Consider the following 21,463-nt stretch of genomic DNA (forward strand, 5'->3'; position numbering starts at 1 on the left):
ACAATGAATTTGTTCTAGGTGAACATATGCTATTATTTGACTTTGCTGTATGTGGACTTATTATTAGACTTTGCATTAAACATATTATATATATATGAACATATGCTATTAGTAGTTGTCCGCAGCCAAAACTAACCACGATCGTGTCACAGCCATGACTCATCATCGCCTGTTACCCCGTCGCCAAAGAACAGATCGGCAACAAGAAGCGGCTGATATCGCTGGGATGGGAGAGCCGCATGATCCGACAAACGGTGATGGTGTCAATCAGAATGGTGAGAAAGAGCAGCCATGGACCCCATTCGGCCTGCTCGATCTAGGTCAAAATGACCAAGATGGCTAGGTAAATTTGGTATCATGTGACTATGTAGCCACACACGCTAATCAGTTGAGAGGGTCATAACTTAGTTGGTGTCTCTAGTAGGAGCCTCCGCCTGATCAAGGAGCCAGAGGGTTTGGGTAGCAGGAAGGCCAAATCCAAGAGAGGCATGTCAAAGATTCTTGTTGGTAGGAATGCACACTGGCACATTACTGAGTTCGATGAATTCGGTGATCCACTCTCATCGCCTATAGCTTTGACCAAATACAAGACTATCCTCAGGTTTCTTGTTAGGGACTTCATCCTGATTAGGTACAGGAAGTGGATTGGGAAAGATGATGACCCGTGGAGGGTTCCTAAAAGTTAGAAGGATTACATATGGGATATCAAGATCCCAGAGTATTTCACTTTCCCAACGGAGTATGACAAGGAGTTAGTCAAGAAAAAAGCAAAAGAAATCATGGGGACATGCTTCAAGAATTTCAAGGGGACATTGTACAAGAATTTTGTCCTCCAAAATAAAGAGCCAGATTTTGATGGTGGACAGTTGAGCAAGCAGAAGGACTTCTGGCAGGATTTCAAGGAATATAGGTTATCCGAGGAGTACTTAGAACTGAGCAGGAAGAATAAGGAGACTCGCAGAAAGCGATGAATCCTCATCATCTTGGCTCTCGTGGCTACGCCAAAAAGATGCTAGAATTTGAAGCAGAACTTGAAAAGATGGATCACCTTGCTGAGGAAGGCGTTCAAGTTGAGACCACCGATTGGGAGCCAAGATTGGTAATATACTATATGGGGAGGAATGTACGCCACGCAGAGGACGGGAGCTTTAGCTCCATAAATCAACCCATGAGTGAACTCATCCAGAGGATCTCCCAAGTAACTGAGGAGGTGAGGCAAGCGACTCGCACTTCTAATAGGAAGAAAGACGTGCTCACCCAAGCACTCAGAACCATGGAGCACCCTAATCACACTAGAGGAACCAGTGTTGTTCCTTGGAAACTAGCATTCCCCTAAGAATCTAACACTTACCAGAGCCGCTTGAGGGGTAGAGTGGATTAGGAGATAGAGTATTTGAGGTGACTAAAAGAGATGGAAGAAAGAATGGACGCATGGATTGAGGCGACTATTGAAGCATGAGTCTAGCAAATTTTGGTGTCTAAGGGGTCAGGAGTACCACAAAACCCTACTCCTATTGCCTTTAGCCCACAGTTTAGGGGTCGCAGCAGCTGTGGATCGACCCCGCTCGACGAAGAAGATGCGAATGTGCCTCATCCAGTGGACGGCATCACTAAACCCATCAATGTCAAGTTGCACATCCATCAAGAATGGACAAAAGACAAGGTGGCGCTCGGCCAGGCCTAGCCTATGGGAGACAGGACCGTTAATGGTCGCCCAATTCCATAGGGGTACGCTCATGTCACCATTGATAGAATACTTGATAAGAAGTATAACAAGATACACATTGAGTACCCCATAGCGGAAGACAGGCCGAAACTTGGTCATAACAAGGGCTCTCAAGTGGCCTAGCGCAAGCGCTTCATTAAGCTTGACCACCAATTGTCCTCTAATGATGAGGACGGTTGTGAGTCTTCACCCACCCACGATGATCACTCACCATATCCCAACAGAGATCACTCCCCTCCTCATCCCTTGTCATCACCCTCGGGAAGACAGAGGTCTCCTATTCCTCCTCATCCGACTCCATCTTCATCAGCACCAAGAAAAGAGAAGACTCCTCCTCCTCCTCCATCTTCATTAGCCCCGGGAAAACAAAATTCTCGTCGTCATCCTCCTCCTCCACCTCAGCCCAAATCAAGATCAAAGGCATCCTCGTAGTCGCAGAAAAGGTCCTTGAATTCGATCGCTAATGCTCCCAAAGTGGACCAACAAAAAAGAAAAAAGTCGTTCAGTGGCAGCGTTACAAACTTGATGGAAGGAAAATTTACAGCACACATCTCGAAGGAAGATTGTATTAGTTTCTTCAATCTCTGTGCCTCACTGCCTCCATTTTTGTTGAAGTTCGAATTCAAAAGGTAAACACAGAATCAATACGCTACAACAAGAGCTGATGAAATACACAATGAAGATTTAAGGAAGATATAGAAGTTCATTGAAGACAACCCTGAATTAACCATGGAAGAGGCTGCGACCATCTATTATAATGTACAAGGGACGGTAACACCGATAATGAAGTATGAAAGGGGCAATCTTTTGGTTCCCGATCACGAGTATAAAAATTTGACAACATATATACGCCAGTTGCATGAATATTACATGGCTCAAACAACAGAGATGGAGGACTTTGGTTTTGAGGTTATTATCTGTTCGCCACATGTTTTTAATTATCCTGAAGAAGAGAAATTCGATGTCGAGTGGGAGTGCTTGTTCCAGCTATACCAGAAATGCTCTCTCGATACACAAATGTTGACGCTATGGACTATGTAAGTACCCTACACGCACGATATTACAATTAACTACTCTCTCAGGACACAAATTGTTAACTTTTGAGCACTTCCTATGATTTTATGTAGGTGTATAGCAAAATTTTGCATTCTAAAAAGCAAATGGGATAACATAGGCTTTTTGGACCCCTTGCGAGTCAATGAGAAGACATGTCTAGGCCTCCATAGATGTGACGTGGAAGACCTAAAACAGAGATTGATTGCTGTTTTCGATGAATTCATGATGAAGAATAAAAGCCACATACTTCTAGCCTACAACTACAAGTATGTGTTCTTGGCTTTTAATTTTATGCTTCTTTTTTCGTTAAGATTATTTGATAATTAGGATTCTGTGATTGCAGCCACCATTTCATCTTCATTTGTGTTAATCTTGCCAAAAATCTGATCGAGGTGTGGGACTCGAAGAAAAAACCATTTCATCATCTGGATGCACTGGTGGCAGTGCTGAATTAGTAAGCGATCCTAATAACATATTATTTTCTAATGACACATACCGCTTTCTAATGTTTCTCCTTTTAATGCTGCTCAGTGTCCAAAGAAGACATATCGGTGGGACACAGGTCCCATTCAAGGTTGTCAAAATGTAGGGGAAGTATCTAAAACAGCCGGCGGGAACCAATGAATGCGGGTTTTATATAATGTGGGCAATGCTTCGCTACATTGGCGGGAAATCGGAAGAAGCCGATAAGTTGGTGTGTATAATCCCTATTTCATTTATGTCTGTTAATTATTCAACAAAATGATTTACTGATTCCTCTTTGGATATCATATTTTTTGAATGACAGTGCAAGAAATATAACCACGAAAGGCTGTTAGACATGGAGATCGTCGCGCTGCAATCGGAGCTGGCAAAATTCATCTTAGCCGAGGTATTGGAAAAAGATGGAGTATTTTCCATTGCACAATCCGTGAAGTTCAAGGACCAGTATGGCCCAGAGCGGCTCACCAGATTATTGTAAGAAGTCCGAGAAGCATTGCACAATCTGTGAAGTCCGAGAACATTTCTTTTTTATTTTGAGGGATCAAGATCTTGATAAGAATATTTTAACTATAATCGTAACATTTGTAATGTTTAATATTGATGGACCTATCATCTAAGTAGCGTATATAAAGCAAAACCTGATTCCACGAACAAATATAAATTAAAATAAATTATAAAACAATAAAATGCAAACATGACATCACTGCCGGTTAGCAGAAAACCTGCAGTGTTGTCGTAAACATCACTGCTGGTTTGCAACAAACTGGCCATGATGGCACTGCCGGCTGGAGCCACAAACTAGTAGCATTGGCTTAGCCATCGCTGCCGGTTCTTGTCACAAACCGACAGTGATTCATACGATAACACTGCCGGTTCAAACACAAACCGACAGTGTTGGTGGAAATGAACTCTATCGGGTGGTCTTATGAACTGGCAGTGTTGGTGGAACTAAACTCTATCGGTTGTATAAAGAACCGGCAGTGAAGTTGAAGAACACTACCGGTTTGTAGGAACTGACAGTAATAGCTTACCCTCATCACTGCCGGTATGGTTGTGTCAGTTCAAAATCCGGCAGTGATGGGGTATTTTGAACCGGCAGTGAAGTGTAATTCTGATGTAGTGATGGTTGCCAGTTTCGGTAAGCACACCGCCTCTATAAGCATATTGTCAGTGGCAGTTGCTACACTGCAACCATCTTTCAAACTATGTTTTTGAGGATGGCTGTGGCAATGCAACCGTCCCTGAAAATGTATTTATGAAAATCAGTTTCAAACTTTTAGATTTGAAATTTCCCACCACATTTGAAATCACGTTTTCCGACCAATTTGATTCAAATGGACTTCATATATACATAGTAGTGAACTAGTTAACCAAAACACACATGATCAATAAAGTATTTGTAGCATAATTTAATTTACATTACAAACTACTAATTAACATTAGTTGTGCTTCTGCCCAAAAAATGAAAGGAAGAGATGTTCGCATGCAGTGCGAAGATCCTCAAACTTGGGATGTGTGGCATACTCTGACTCATGATCAAAGAATAAGACCCCCTCGCAAAGAACCTCCCATGTCAAGAACCTCCAGAACTCATCTTGAACTTCTTTAGGCCTTATTTGGATGCATGTGTATCCACCTCAATCCATGTGTGTTGGAGTGAAATGGAATGGAATTTAGTTTAATTCCACTTCAACACATGTGGATTGAGATGAATACATGTGCATCCAAACAAGGCCTTAATATCCTTTGGGTCAATTTTTTTCTGAAGGCCTAAAATACTGATGCTGCACGAAACAAAAGGGGCAATATTAGATAGATTCATATTCATGAACATATGCATGAGATATGGTTCAACAGACCAACTTACGTCCTCAGGGTTACTGTAGTAATACCCATTGGTTTTCATCCATTGACATACAAAGTAGCCACAAAACATGGTTCCAGGAGGCTGCTTCGGGCACTGCAGGTTGGTGACAGGCAAAAAAGACAATATAGTGAAACACATTATTCTATATAATCAATATTCTATCTATTTGGGTTAGAAAATGATCGTACCCATCGATGTAGAGAAATAGTCATCCTATCCGGCTTCTCTAGGTCATGCACTCCTCCTTCTTTAACGTAATATCTATATGCATTGTTTAATGCAGAAAATAATTAGTTTTGCTATAATTAGTATCACAAGTAATAAACTATGATTACTTACGTCTATAAAACATTGATGAAATTTTGAAATGCCTTTTGTTCTCACTACTAGGAATACCCACTTCTATGATGAATAGTTTTTGTCACTGAAGGAGCCAAATTCGTCATAATTTCAGTTCACATTGCACATGAGTTCGGTTTATATTTATACAAAGGCAAGAGTAACAATAAAACACAACCATCACTTACAAATTTTTGTAGCTGGACAACATAGGAGCGAGATCCTATAGCCTGGTGGTAGTTCACTTTTATACGGTTTCGCTTGTTCTTCTCAGATGTTTCCTATAGCTTTATTTATGTTAGACTGCAACACAAGTAGACCATAGCTAGACTAGGCAGGAAATCGATGGGCTCACACACCTTGTTCTTAGCACTAGACCAAATCTTGACAAGTTCACACTACTGTGCATCGTTTATGGATGAGACAGGAGAGGTCATACGGATCTAATCTATAGGGACGCCAATGAACTATTTTTTCTTCAACCTATAGCGTGCCTACCGTACCGTAGACTGCATTACATTCTGGCAAGCTTCTTTTGTTGTTGAGTGAGCACTATTAACGTGCAACCTACGCTGCACACAGTAGTGTGAATGGAAAGTAAATCCGCTAAAGTTGCTCAAAGTAGAGTTGAATGTCAAGAGGGGATAGCCATACATACATTTAGCCTATTGTTGGTATTTATTAACTTTTCTCTTGTTTTAGTAGCAACCTAATGTATGTCTACATCTCTTAACATTACTTTACCAGGTTGTCATCCCTAGTGATGATGCCAGAGATGCTTGTTGGTACTACCTAGTATTACTACTAGAGTAGTTCTTTATTATTTTATGTGACTAAAAAGAATGTCTATTTTTTTCTTCTTTTTTTCTTTACGAATAACTTTTGCATAGCCCCATGCTTCTTTTCTACAGCAAAACTTTTGAGAGATAGCAACAAGAACTTGGAGCATTTATTTGGTGGATATCCTATCAAGAATATTTTTGTGTTCACTCCTAGTGTAGGAGTAAAACATTTTGGGTGGATCTAGATGGAATGGCATGGTTTTGCACCTACCCCTAGTGTAGAAGTAGTGCATATGTGGGTGGTGTGTACGTGATCTTGATTTTAAAAGCATGACAAGCCTCTCATAAGGGTCAACAAAGCTTGACTAAACTCAATGCAAAACATATAGCATATATGAGGAAGTTTTCCTAATATAATATCATATATGGCTCTGGTAGGAATTCAAGCTTTGTCATACAGGAACTCATTATGAAGTATTTTTTATGTTTTTTAAAAGAAATTTCCAGAACTTTAGTATCACTTGGAACAAGATAAACAGCAGCTCAGACGTTCTCATATCATATCCGTCAATTAGCTAGACTTAGATTAAGCATATGCTACCCATGAGTTTCAAGTTTAGAGTAAATTCTTATATCGAACCAGTCTTATCTAAAACTCAAGAGAATTCAAGGTTGAAGACTAGGTACTTGAAAGGAATTATGATAGAGCAACTATTCATTATTTTCATCGTAAGAGATTATCCTGTGAGTCCATTTATTTATTCGGCTCTTAAAAACAAAAAAAACTAGACACACCCTTTATTTTGTTTTTCATTTTTAGATCACACCTTGCTAACATATATATTTCTAATAGAAGGATAAATTTTTATTTTGTTTTTAGTTATGCATCTTTTTATTTTATTATTATTTTTTAGCAACTATATGGCAAACTTAAAAATAGCAAATGGAAAGAAATACTTAGCTAGATACATGGGGGATGCCTTTTCCCCAAGCGGGATGTTGATGTGGTCTTTCTTAGACCAGTTTTACCTATAGAAGTCTTTCTCGTCTAGGAATGGAGCAAGATGTAGTCGACCGGGTGAACTTGCTCTTGATCTTGGTGCACCATCCTACAAAATACTAACAAGAATACCAAAACGCGTGGAACGGATTAGGATAAAGGGTTAGAGTTCAGCCATCCAGAGATTAGTTGTTCTTGAGGTTTAGAAATATTTCTGTTTTGGCAGATTTTTAATAGGATGTCTATTTAATCCCCTTCTTGTTTTTTATGTATATGCAGAAAATGAAATATATCTAAATGTATGCATGGTATTTTGATTTATTTTTTTATGCCACCACAGTGAATATTCCCTTGGGTATTTACATCATAGATTTATTCACATGGGGCTTAAGATTTAATGCAATGATAAATCTTTTTATTTTTCTTTTCTAAATGCAATGCTAGTGCAGTATAGTAAATATGCTAAAGTGAAAAGAATTCATGCAATGCTAGAAAGTAAATACGAATAACTACTAATTTTACCTCCTGGCGAGGGTTCGGATTTTTAAGTCCTCCGGACAGGACTCTTCCCCTATCTTGTTCATTCTTTTGGTGCATCTGTTGGTCCCGAGGATGGAGACCTTGATGGTTGCACCTTTTGTGATGGTGACTCGTATGATGTCACCTTTTCTTTCCATACCTCTTTTGTCTATGGACTAGTCTTGGGTAGAATAGGTTCATCTTTCACAACTTCTTTAGGTTCTTCATCGTCTTCCCATTCATTCTTTGGGAGTTGATTCCTTTGGCATTGGGATAATTGACGTCTCCTCCTAGAGCAAGACTTCTTTGGCTGTTCATAATTGGTATAACTATTGAAATAACTATGTACCTTTTCTCCAGGGAATTGGAAGTGGACCTATCTAGATCCGACGTAGATGATCGCATTGGTAGTGTTAAGGAATGGTCTTCCAAGGCATGATGGGCATATTATCTTCTTCTTCACCCATGTCTAGAACCATGAAGTCGGCCGAGGCAAATTGGTCATGTATTCTTACCATGACATCTTTCAGCTATCCCCTCCAGAAATCAGATTGATTGGTCCACCATCTGCAATTGCATATATGTAGGGAATAAAGGTTCGTCACCCAATAAGTATTCATATGTTAATTTGGACAATATATTAACACCCAACCCAATGTCGCAGAAGCTGTTGTGAAAGGTTCTTTGTTCATTGGTACACTCGATCATGGGTACACCTATATCATCCTTCTTACCAAGGAATGGTGAAGCGAGGAGGTGGTCGTACTCTTATCTGAGTGTGTTGATCATGTTGACTGATTCTTCTTGTGGCTGCCTGACCTTGTTCTTCCTTCTTCTCCTATTGTTGTTCTTCATGGTCACTATTGTTTCTTTGGACTGGTGTGACGTCTGTGGATGTCTAGGAGATTGCATAATACGATTTTTGAAAGAAAACTTCTCCTTTTTATCCTTGATTGTGAAGCAAATCTTGGCACTATCTGCGTAGATGATAGCTTTCATGGTGCTTAGGAAAGGTCGGCCTAAGATAATGGGTACCCTTACATCTTCACCTATTTCCAAAACCACAAAATCTATGGGAACATAGGATTGTCCCACTCAAACAATGGAGCCTTCAAGAACTCCCTTGGGGTAGTAGAGTGACTAATTTGCAAGCTGCAAATGGATGCTTGTGTATAACAAAGTATCTCTATTAATTTGATCATAATTTACCTTAGGCATAATGCTGACACTTGCTCCGAAGTCACAGATAGCTTCTTTGAAAATGTGAGATCCAATGGCGATGGGGATGATAGGTCTCCCTAGATTGCTCTTCTTTTCTGGCAAGGTATAATCTATCCACCTTCTAGTCGATGGTTGTATATAGTAGTATGCTGCATTGTGAATATCGACAAGATTTGTAGTTTCTAGACCTTTCGGTTGCCTAGGAATCTTACCTTTATCTGTCGGAGGAACAACAGCTGCCAACTGAGCTATTTGTGATTCTATCATTTTATTAAAGTTATGTTGGTTCTTAATGGTAGAGGAGAGGTTATCCATTTTATTACTCATGTTTTCTAGTATTTTATCATTGGAAGCTAATTTTCTAGATAAACCCTCCATAATTTTAGATTGGCCAGAAATCATTTCTCTCAAGGGTGGTTGATTATTGAAATTATTATAATTGTTACCTTGAGGGTTACCTTGGTAATTACCTTGATAGTTTGGCCTCTGTTGCTGATTCCATCCTTGCTTTTGTTGAGGATGAAAGTAGTTGTTGTTGACGAAATTCACATCCTCATGGGTTTTAGGGCAGCTATTCCCTAAATGCCCAGTGTTTCCACACTCTTCACACGTCATGCGGGAATCATGCATGTGCATGACTTCTTACTTCTCATTAGCTCATTCTTTGAGCTTCTTCATCAGTAGGTCCATCTAAGAAGGTAGCATGTCTACTTCCTTGAGTTGATGCATACCTCTACCTCTCTTGTAGGTCTAAACTCATTCTTCATTCCAGCCTTGGATGGAGGCCATCTTCTCTATGAGAGCTATTGCAGCTAGGAGTGTGAGTGATAGGAAAGCTCCTCCAGCAGTAGCATCCATAGTCTCACGGGTCCTGTTGGTCAACCCATGGTAGAAAGTCTGCATGTGTTACCAATTCTCCATCCCATGATGAGGACATTCTGCAATGTAATCTTGAAAGCGTTCCCATGTCTCAGGGATATATTCATCATGTTGTTGCTGAAAACTTGAAATTCTCCCACGCATAGCGTTGGTCTTGCCTGTGGGAAAGAACATGGCTAGGAAGGCAGTGGAGCAGTTATCTCATGTAGTGTTTCTATCTTTGTTGACGTAGAGGCATTGCTTTGCCATCCCCAAAATTGAGAATGGGAAGAGGCGAAGTAATATGGCATCATGAGTCACTCCTTTGATGGTGAAAGTGCTACAGATCTCCAGGAAGTGTTGGAGATGTGCACTCGCATCTTCATTTGCCTTTCCACAAAACTAGCTAGATTGCACCATGTTGATGAGGGTTGGCTTGATCTCAAGTCCATTGTCTCTGACATTGATCGCCGGTCCAGTACGGATGTTGGCCATAGTTGGAGCAGAGAATTCATGGAGAGTCTTGTCAGCCGTAGCTTCAAATTCAGGTGTTAAGCTTCACCTTATCTAGTTGTCTTCTGACTCTAAAGCTAAAACTTTCTTGAGTTTAGCCTTAGTTTTCCTAAGTAATGCTTCTAGATCTTCAACATAGTTTGTCGGAAGGTCAAAACTGGTCATACATTACCCTGCATAAGATACAAAAGTAGACAAAACAAGGGTAAGATTGTTTTAGCAGAGGTCAATGGTTATCTCGATCACATCAATAAATATAAGTTTATCAATATTTCCTTTGCCTAGCTACCTTCCTCGACAACGGCGCCAGAAATGCTTGTTGGTATTTATTAGCTTGTCACTTGTTTTAGTAGCCACCTAATGTATGTCTACATCTCTTAACATTACTTTACAAGGTTGTCATCCCTATTGATGATGCTAGAGATGCTTGTTGGTACTACCTAGTATTACTACTAGAGTAGTTCTTTATTATTTTATGTGACTAAAAAGAATGTATATATATATATGAATGAAAGTAATCTGCAAGCGCACAGATAATATACAATTGTAGCACTTCACCAGGGAGTCTTCTAGGTATCATTATTTATATTTTTACCATAGGAAAGGTCTAGCAAGGACATGTATTGATAACTTATACTATTAATGGAGAAGTAAACCATAACCAATATTCTACTCACAATAGGGGTAAGTCAAGAGGTAAATGAATATGAATAGTGGATAATAACTAATCATTGATCACTCAGACTACTCCTTTCTATGGCATTAGCATGGTTAAGTAGAATATTAGAGGAATAATTCCTAAGTTATTCTTAATTACAAGTCAAAGCTTACTTTGATTGGTGCAATTACACCTAGTAATCATGGCTAAGATCATCTTCATATCTACACATAAGGGATAATACTAAGGAAGATTAAGAACAGAGCTTGTCTTCCTTCGTAACTAGATCCTACTTATCGACCTATATTCGGGGAGTGGACTACAAAGAACTCAACGGGAGTGTCACATCCATGATCTACCACATGGCCCAGATTATAGGGTGTATTCGTAGGTAAACAACATATAAGCACCACGCTTACACAATGTCGACCACTTACCCCATGTACTTTGGAGCAAGCGCTATACGAACTTATGTATAAACATAATGATAATCTAACTATACTAAGCATACAATCAAAGTAGACGATGAACATTATAACTAGGAATATGATAAATATGAAGATGAATGTCATGACAATTGTAGCAAACATATAAAAGTAATGAGAGATACAAAAGAGAGGGGGTACAAAGATTATAACAAACCACGCTCTTGACACGATCGGGAATCCAAGAGAAGCCTGCTTGCCTCCCTCTAGACCTAGCCTAAGTAGCTATGCCCTAGAATATGGTGGAGCTCTAAGGATGATTAGGGTTTTTGTCTTCTCAAATGACTTATGCCGTAGGGGTGGTGGCAGGGGCTGGTATATATAGGCTAGAGCATCAATCCTGCGCCCTCGGATCAAACTGACTTGAATAAATGGCGTAGATGCAATCTAGGAGTTGGTGGAGAACCAACATAACAATGGGGGCTGACATGTGGGCCCCAGTGGTTGGCTGACCTATAGGTGGGGCTCCCCACCTGGCGGTGCCTCGCCCTCCACTTTGGTGTGGAGTCATCACGAGTCTTCTAGAACCTTCTAGGGTTGTTTTCACTGTGGATAAGTGCGATTAAGTCTAATATCTAGGTCTACCTTGATGGTTTTCTAGATAAACCCTGTAGAAAATACAGATTCACCAAAACTTGTTGAATTTGTTAGTTTAAACCCCTAGACCTTCGTTGGTTATTATATTTATGCTCTTATGCATGTTATATTGACGGTTTATAATGGTTGTTAACTACCGTCAATAAACTCCCCCAAGCTTAACCTTTGCTAGTCCCTTAGCAAAGCTAAACTCACTAAATGTATCAGGAGTTGCATCGATGCTTTCACTCCTCAAAAGTACACATGCGTTCAAACAAGAATTCTCCTTCGGATTAGAATGAACTGATCTGACTTTCAAACTTACCCAAATTACCTTCAACCATGGGGCTTCTTAGCTTTCACTTGGGTCTTGAGCAATTGAAAGATAGAACAATCAATTCAAGCACTATGTCTCAAGTTCTTTGCTCAACCATTATTTTGGAGTTTTTATATGTTTTCAAAAATAAAACTCAGAGCTTCCATTGTATGACACTCTCAAGTCTCTCAATATAGGTGATATTTGTGCATCCTCACAAAGACAAGAGTGATGTTATGCCTTTCTCTTCCTACAACTAAGGCTTATGTGGAGCTCATATGAGTGGAAAAAGCATGAAAGAGCATACTTGCAATACATATATTGTAAAGTCAAACCTCGGATCCAAAGAGAGTTAAGTCATACAATCAAATCAAGATATGCATGTATGTGGATGTATGGTGGATATATATATGGTGGCTAACCTAATTCTACTATGCTCCTTAAAAACTTATCTCCCTTTTGGAACTTGGAAACAACTTTGCAAGAGAACATGGGCTATCTTATTCATCTTTTTCTCCCTCTCTTTTTTTAGGCGGGCATCTGAGTACCCATTGTTTTAGATATCTTGGACACTTGTCTATTTTTTCTCATCTCTTTTTTTTCTTCTTTTTTTTTCTTTATGAATAACTTTTGCATAGCCCCATGCTTCTTTTCTGTAGCAAAACTTTTGAGAGATAGCAACAAGAACTTGGAGCATTTATTTGGTGGATATCCTATCAAGAATATTTTTGTGTTCACTCCTAGTGTAGGAGTAAAACATTTTGGGTGGATCTAGATGGAATGGCATGGTTTTGCACCTACCCCCAGTGTAGAAGTGGTGCATGTGGGTGGTGTGTATGTGATCTTGATTTTAAGAGCATGACAAGCCTCTCATAAGTGTCAACAAAGCTTGACAAAACTTAATGCAAAACAAGCAGCATAAATGAGGAAGTTTTCCTAATCTAAATATCATATATGGTTCTAGTAGAAATTCAAGCTTTGTCATACAGGAACTCATCATGAAGTATTTTTATGTTTTTCAAAAGAAATCTCTAGAACTTTAGTATCACTTGGAATAAGATAAACATCAACTCAGACCTTCTCATATCATATCCATCAATTACCTAGACTTAGATCAAGCATATGCTACCCACGAGTTTTAAGTTTAGAGTAAATTTTTATATCGAACCAGTCTTATCCAAAACTCAGGAGAATTCAAGGCTGAAAACTAGGTACTTGAAAGGAATTACGACAGAGCAACTATTCATCATTTCCATCATAAGAGATTATCCTCTGAGTCCATTTATTTATTTGGCTCTTAAAAATAGAAAACTAGACACAATCTTTATTTTTTTTTCATTTTTAGATCACACCTTACTAACATATATATTTCTAACACAAGGATAAATTTTTATTTTGTTTTTAGTTATGCATCTTTTTATTTTATTATTATTTTTTAGCAACTATATGGCAAACTTAAAAATAGCAAATGGAAAGAAATACTTAGCTAGATACATAGGGGATGCCTTTCCCCCAAGCGGGATGTTGATGTGGTCTTTCTTAGAGCAGTTTTACCTGTAGAAGTCTTTCTCGTCCAAGAGTGGAGCTAGATGTAGTCGACCGGGTGAACTTGCTCTTGATCTTGGCGCACCATCTGCAAAATACTAACAAGAATACCAAAACTCATAGAACGGATTAGGATAAAGGGTTAGAGGTCTACCGTCTAGAGATTAGTTGTTCTTAAGGTTTAGAAATATTTCTGTTTTGGCATATTTTTAACAGGATGTCCATTTAATCCCCTTCTTTTTTATGTATATGCAGGAAATGAAATATATCTAAATGTATGCATGGTTGTTTACACCAAAATTTGGAAGAAGAGTTGCAGGGACTCGAAAACTCCCAAGATCATGTCATCAAGGAATCAATTGCGTGTAAATTGGAACCAGCTGATTTAGATGCAAGAACTGGAATTGGCTTTCTCCAGATATCACCAGCAGATAACGACGAAGACTACGATTCGGCGCTAGGACGAAACATGTTGGACTCTGCAAAAGGGGAAAGATTAGAGTCCAAGTTATCTTAAATTAGGAATGTTTTGTTTGGAGTCAAAATTTGTGATGAGTCCTGCTTAGATAGGAGTCGTGCGCAGGTCCTGGGTATAAATATCAAGCCCCGGCTATTGTAAAAAAACAACAATCAATCAAATACAAGTCAATTACTTTTTTTGGCTTCGGCCACCCCTTAGGAGTAGGAGTAGAGTAGATCTCGGCGAGTTCTTTAGCGAGTACGGCTGCCTCAATTTGGTCGACCTCCACGGCTTGTCTGTAAGTACCGTCATGGTTTATACCACTATTCATATGGCTACATCGATCCAGTCGACCCCCACTGTGACTCTGGTATAGGCTAGTTATCGACTCTTGCCTAGTTGAAGTATGGCCTATGTGATTCTGCCTCACACCCCACTGCTTGAATTAGATCAAGGTCAAGTTATCAGCTCTACCTTAGAATGGCAGTCTTTGGTAGATTCATTAAGTTACCGATATTGCTTATTACTTTCATCGTTTATTTAATTACAGCAATATCACTCTAACCGATTGAGATTGATCTGGATCGGCCTTATATCTTATTTAACCCATCGTTTGCTAATCTAAAATTGATTTAATCTACACCTTAAATAATGAGTTATGTCTTATTGGCTATTTTATATCAATCTTAATCATGCATAGCGTGCGGTTAAGGCATGTTCGATCTTGAGTAGATCTGTTGGTTAGCGAGAACCATTTCATGGCCCGTTATCATGGCCTGTGGGATTCTGCCTCTCACCCCACTATTAGCACCATGGAGTGGGGATCGTTAGTTAGTGGATCCGTTCCTAAGAAGGCATGACCTTAACTGTGCGCTATGCCTGAATCGGCTGTTTAGCCGATATTAAGCGCTTTCATGAACAGTTCACATTACGCGATCATTGAAGTAGAGATAAGTTGAAAGATATGTTAGCCCCATGATCTTATTATTGTATTACGACCTGCATGATTCTGCCTCATGCCCCACTGATATTAGTAATGAGTTAGGGTCATCGAGTCTATTGTTGTTTCTACGGCCTGCATGATTCTGCCTCATGCCCCATTGGTTATGGCAATAGATGAGATCTAACATGTTCATTAGATTTATCTTTATTAAATGGTTAAGTGGTGTTGAATTGTTTCTTTATATAAAAAGGAATTCGGTTACTTGTAATCATTAGCTTAGTATAAACCTGATCATCATTGATATCTTATTGCCATTGATTAATATTTGCTTAAATAATATTTATCCTGAATGATAACCGATTCTTCTTATACAACCCCATGAGCTTTAATCGATTTATTCTTATGAGTATGCTGGAATCGACTATTTAGTCGATCTCCTCTCATATCCGCTCTCAGAGCCACACATTCGGGACTGTCTGGCAACACCGGCATGTTCCACCCTTAATTACTGATGAGCTTTCTCTCCTTGTCAATTGTAGGGTCAAATTGACTGCCATGTCTCAGGAGGATTGCGCAGGATCGACCACCCTTGCGCTGAAGCTAGGCGGATCTGCTTCATCAAGCGGACCCTTCCAGGTTTGCTGCGTGTGTCCTCGGCACGGAGACAAAAATTATATGTTGACAATGGTATTTTGATTTATTTTTTTATGCCACCACAATGAATATTTCCTTGGGTATTTACACCATAGATTTATTCACATGGGGCTTAAGATTTAATGCAATGATAAATCTTTTTATTTTTCTTTTCTAAATGCAATGCTAGTGCAGTAAAGTAAATATGCTAAAGTGAAAAGAATTCATGCAATGCTAGAAAGTAAATACGAATAACTACCAATTTTACCTCCTGGCAAGGGTTCGGATTTTTAAGTCCTCCGGATAGGACTCTTCCCCTATCTTGTTCATTCTTTTGGTGCATCTGTTGGTACCGAGGATGGAGACCTTGATGGTTGCACCTTTTGTGATGGTGACTCGTATGATGTCACCATTTCTTTCCATACCTCTTTCGTCTATGGACTAGTCTTGGGCAGAGTAGGTTCATCTTTCATAACTTCTTTAGGTTCTTCATCGTCTAGCCATTCATTCTTTGGGAGTTGATTCCTTTGGCATTGGGATGATCGACGTCTCCTCTTGGAGCGAGACTTCTTCGGCTATTCATAAGTGGTATAACTATTGAAATAATAGTGTACCTTTTCTCCAGGGAATTGGAAGTGGACCTGTCTAGATCCGATGTAGATGATCGCATTGGTAGTGTTAAGGAATGGTCTTCCAAGGATGATGGGTGTATTATCTTCTTCTTCACCCATGTCTAGAACCATGAAGTCGGTCAGGGCAAATTGGTCATGTATTCTTACCATGACATCTTTCACTATCCCCTCCAAAAATAGTATTGATTGGTCCACCATCTGCAATTGCATGTATGTAGGGAACAAAGGTTCATCACCAAATAAGTATTCATACATTACCTTGGACAATATATTGACACCCGACCCAATGTCGTAGAAGCTGTTGTGGAAGATTCTTTGTTCAATGGTACACTCAATCATGGGTACACCTATATCATCTTTCTTAGCAAGGAATGGTGAAGCGAGGAGGTGGTTGTACTCTTATCTGAGTGTGTTGATCATGTTGATTGATTCTTCTTGTGGCTGCCTAACCTTGTTCTTCCTTCTTCTCCTGTTGTTGTTCTTCTTGGTCACTGTTCTTTCTTTGGATAGGTGCGGCATCTATGGATGTCTAGGAGATTGTAGAATACGATTTTTGAAAGAAAACTTCTCATTTTTATCCTTGATTGTGAAGCAGATCTTGGCACTATCCACATAGATGATAGCTTTCACGGTGCTTAGGAAAGGTCAGCCCAAGATAATGGGTGCCCTTACATCTTCACCAGTTTCCAAAACCACAAAATCTACAGGAACATAGGATTGTCCCATTTGAACAATGGCATCTTCAAGAACTCCCTTGGGGTAGCAGAGTTACTGATCTACAAGCTACAAATAGATGCTTGTGTATAACAAAGTATCTCCATTAATTTGATCATAAATTACCTTAGTCATAATGTTGACACTTGCTCTGAAGTCACAGATAGCTTCTTGGAAAATGTGAGATCCAATGGCGATGGCGATGATAGTTCCCCTAGATCGCTCTTCTATTTGTGATTATATCATTTTATTAAAGCTATGCTGGTTCTTAATAGTAGAGGAGAGGTTATCCATTTTATTACTCATGTTTTCTAGTATTCTATCATTGGGTGCTAATTTCCTAGATAAGCCCTCCATAATTTTTGCTTGGCCAGAAATCACTTCTCTCAAGGGTGGTTGATTATTGAAATTATTATAATTGTTACCTTGAGGGTTACCTTGGTAATTACCTTGATAGTTTGGCCTCTGTTGCTGATTCCATCCTTGCTTTTGTTGAGGACAAAAGAAGTTGTTGATGAAGTTCACATCGTCATGGGTTTTAGGGCAACTGTTCCCTGAATGCCTAGTGTTTTCACACTCTTCACATGTCATGCTAGAATCATGCATGTGCATGACTTCTTGCTTCTCATTAGCTCGGTCTTTGAGCTTCTTCATGAGCAGGTCTATCTTGGTAGACATCATGTCTACTTCCTTGAGTTGATGCTTACCTCCACCTCTCTTGTGGGTCTAAACTTGTTCTTCATTCTAGCTTTGGTTGGAGGCCATCTTCTCTATGAGAGCCGTTACAACTAGGAGTGTGAGTGACAAGAAAGCTCCTCCAGTAGTGGCATCCATAGTCTCATGGGTAGTATTGGTCAACCCATGGTAGAAAGTCTACATGAGTAACCAATTCTCCATCCCATGATGAGGACATTCTGCAATGTAATCTTGAAAGCATTCCCATGCCTCAGGGATAGATTCATCATGTTGTTGCTAAAAACTTGAAATTCTCCCAGGCAGAGTATTGGTCTTGCCTGTGGAAAAGAACTTGGCCAGGAAGGCAGTGGAGCAGTTATCCCATGTAGGGTTTCTATCTTTATTGGCGTAGAACCATTGCTTCACCTTCCCCAAAAGCGAGAATGGGAAGAGGCGAAGTAATATGGCATCTTGAGTGACTCCTTTGATGGAGAAAGTGTTGCAGATCTCTAGGAAGTGTTGGAGATGTGCACTCGCATCTTCATGTGCCTTTCCACAAAACTGGCTACCCTGCACCATGTTGATGAGGGCTAGATTGAGCTCAAATCCATTGTCTCTGACATTGATCGCCGGTCCAGTACGGATGTTGGCCGTAGTTGGAGCAGAGAATTCATGGAGAGTCTTGTCAGCCGTAGCTTCAAATTCAGGTGTTAAGCTTCGCCTTATCTAGTTGTCTTCCGACTCTAAAGCTAAAACTTTCTTGAGTTTAGCCTTAGTTTTCCTAAGTAATGCTTCTAGATCTTCAACGTAGTTTGTCGGAAGGTCAAAACCGGTCAGACATTACCCTGCATAAGATACAAAAGTAGACAAAACAAGGGTAAGATTGTTTTAGCAGAGGTCAATGGTTATCTTGATCGCATCAATAAATATAAGTTTATCAATATTTCCTTTGCCTAGCTACATTCCTCGACAACGGCGCCAGAAATGCTTGTTGGTATTTATTAGCTTGTCACTTGTTTTAGTAGCCACCTAATGTATGTCTACATCTCTTAACATTACTTTACAAGGTTGTCATCCCTATTGATGATGCTAGAGATGCTTGTTGGTACTACCTAGTATTACTACTAGAGTAGTTCTTTATTATTTTATGTGACTAAAAAGAATATATATATATATATATATATATATGAATGAAAGTAATCTGCAAGCGCACAGATAATATATAATTGTAGCACTTCACCAGGGAGTCTTCTAGGTATCATTATTTATATTTTTACCATAGGAAAGGTCTAGCAAGGACATATATTGATAACTTATACTATTGATGGAGAAGTAAACCATAACCAATATTCTACTCACAATAGGGGTAAGTCAAGAGGTAAATGAATATGAATAGTGGATAATAACTAATCATTGATCACTCAGACTACTCCTTTCTATGGCATTAGCATGGTTAAGTAGAATATTAGAGGAATAATTCCTAAGTTATTCTTAATTACAAGTCAAAGCTTACTTTGATTGGTGCAATTACACCTAGTAATCATGGCTAAGATCATCTTCATATCTACACATAAGGGATAATACTAAGGAAGATTAAGAACAGAGTTTGTCTTCCTTCGTAACTAGATCCTACTTATCAACCTATATTCGGGGAGTGGACTACAAAGAACTCAACGGGAGTGTCACATCCATGATCTACCACATGGCCCAGATTATAGGGTGTATTCGTAGGTAAACAACATATAAGAGTCTTGTCAGCCATAACTTCAAATTTTGGTGTTAAACTTCGCCTTATCTGGTTGTTTTCTGACTCTAAATCTAAAACTTTCTTGAGTTTAGCCTTAGTTTTCCTAAGTAATGCATCTGGATCTTCAATGTAGTTTGTCGGAAGGTCAAAACCGGTCATATGTTACCCTGCATAAGATACAAAAGTGGACAAAATAAGGGTAAGCCTGTTTGAGTAGAGGTTAATGGTTATCTCGATCACATCAATAAATATAAGTTTATCAATACTTCCTTTGGCTAGCTACCTTCCCCGACAACGGTGCCAAAAATGCTTGTTGGTATTTATTAAGTTGCCACTTGTTTTAGTAGCCACCTAATGTATGTCTGCATGTCTTAAGATTACTTTACTAGGTTGTCATCCCTAGTGATGATGCCAGAGATGCTTGTTCGTACTACCTAGTACTACTACTAGAGTAGTTCTTTATTATTTTATGTGACTAAAAAGAATGTATAGATATATATGGATGAAAGTAATCTACAAGTGCACAGATAATATACCATTGTAGCACTTCACCTAGGAGTATTCCAGGTATTGTTATTTATATTTTAACCACAGGGAAGGTCTAACAAGGACATGTATTGATAACTTATACTATTAATGGAGAAGTAAACCATAACCAATATTCTACTCACAATAGGGGTAAGTCAAGAGGTAAATGAATATGAATAGTGCATAATAACTAATCATTGATCACTCAGAGTACCCCTTTCTATGGCATTAGCATGGTTAAGTAGAATATTAGAGGAATAATTCCTATGTCATTCTTAATTACAAGTCAAAGCTTACTTTGATTAGTGCAATTACACCTAGTAATCATGGCTAAGATCAACTTCATATCAACACATAAGGGGTATTACTAAGGAAGATTAAGAACAGAGCTTGTCTTCCTTCGTAACTAGATCCTACTTGTAGACCTATATTCGAGGAGTATACTACAAAGGACTCAATAGGAGTGCCACATCCATGATCTACCACATGGCCTAGAATATAGGGTGTATCCATAGGTAAACAACATATAAGCACCATGCTTACACAATGTCAACCACTTACCCCATGTACTTTGGAGCAAGCGCTATATGAACTTATGTATAAACTTGATGATAATCTATCTATACTAAGCATATAATCAAAGTAGACGATGAACATTATAACTAGGAATATGATAAATATGAAGATGAATGTCATGACAATTGTAGCAAACATATAAAATTAATGAGAGATACAAAGAGTGGGGGTACAAAGATTATACTGAACCATGCTCTTGCACGATCGGGAATCCAAGCGAAGCTTGCTTGCCTCCCTCTAGAACTAGCCTAACTAGCTATGCCCTAGAATATGGTGGAGCTTTGAGGATGATTAGGGTTTCTATCTTCTCAAATAACTTATGCCTCAGGGGGGGCTGGTATATATTGGCCGGAGCGTCAATCCTTAGCCCTTGGATCAAACCGATTTGAATAAACGGCATAGATACAATCTAGGAGGTGGTGGAGAACCGACATAACAACGGAGGATTGACATGTGGGCCCTAGTGGTCGGCCAGCCTATAGGTGGGGCCAGTCAGCCCCTCCTAGCGGCACCTCATCCTCCACTTTGGTGTGGAGTCCTCTTGAGTCTTCTAGAACCTTTTAGGGTTGTTTTCACTATGGATAAGTGCGATTAAGTCTAACATCTAGGTC

The 21,463-nt window shown here is 39.2% G+C and overlaps 2 non-coding genes across 2 annotated transcripts; both read left to right on the forward strand.

The window, feature by feature from the left end:
• The first annotated feature begins 9,912 nt into the window (after window positions 1-9,912).
• Window positions 9,913-10,022, forward strand: LOC136498673 (small nucleolar RNA R71). Its single transcript, XR_010769684.1, has one exon. It is a non-coding gene; the product is annotated as a small nucleolar RNA R71 (small nucleolar RNA).
• Window positions 10,023-18,221: 8,199 nt separating this feature from the next.
• On the forward strand, window positions 18,222-18,330 carry LOC136498779 (small nucleolar RNA R71). Its single transcript, XR_010769780.1, has one exon. It is a non-coding gene; the product is annotated as a small nucleolar RNA R71 (small nucleolar RNA).
• Window positions 18,331-21,463: the final 3,133 nt, after the last annotated feature.

Source organism: Miscanthus floridulus, chromosome 12 (assembly GCF_019320115.1).
Source record: "Miscanthus floridulus cultivar M001 chromosome 12, ASM1932011v1, whole genome shotgun sequence".
NCBI lineage: Eukaryota > Viridiplantae > Streptophyta > Magnoliopsida > Poales > Poaceae > Miscanthus > Miscanthus floridulus.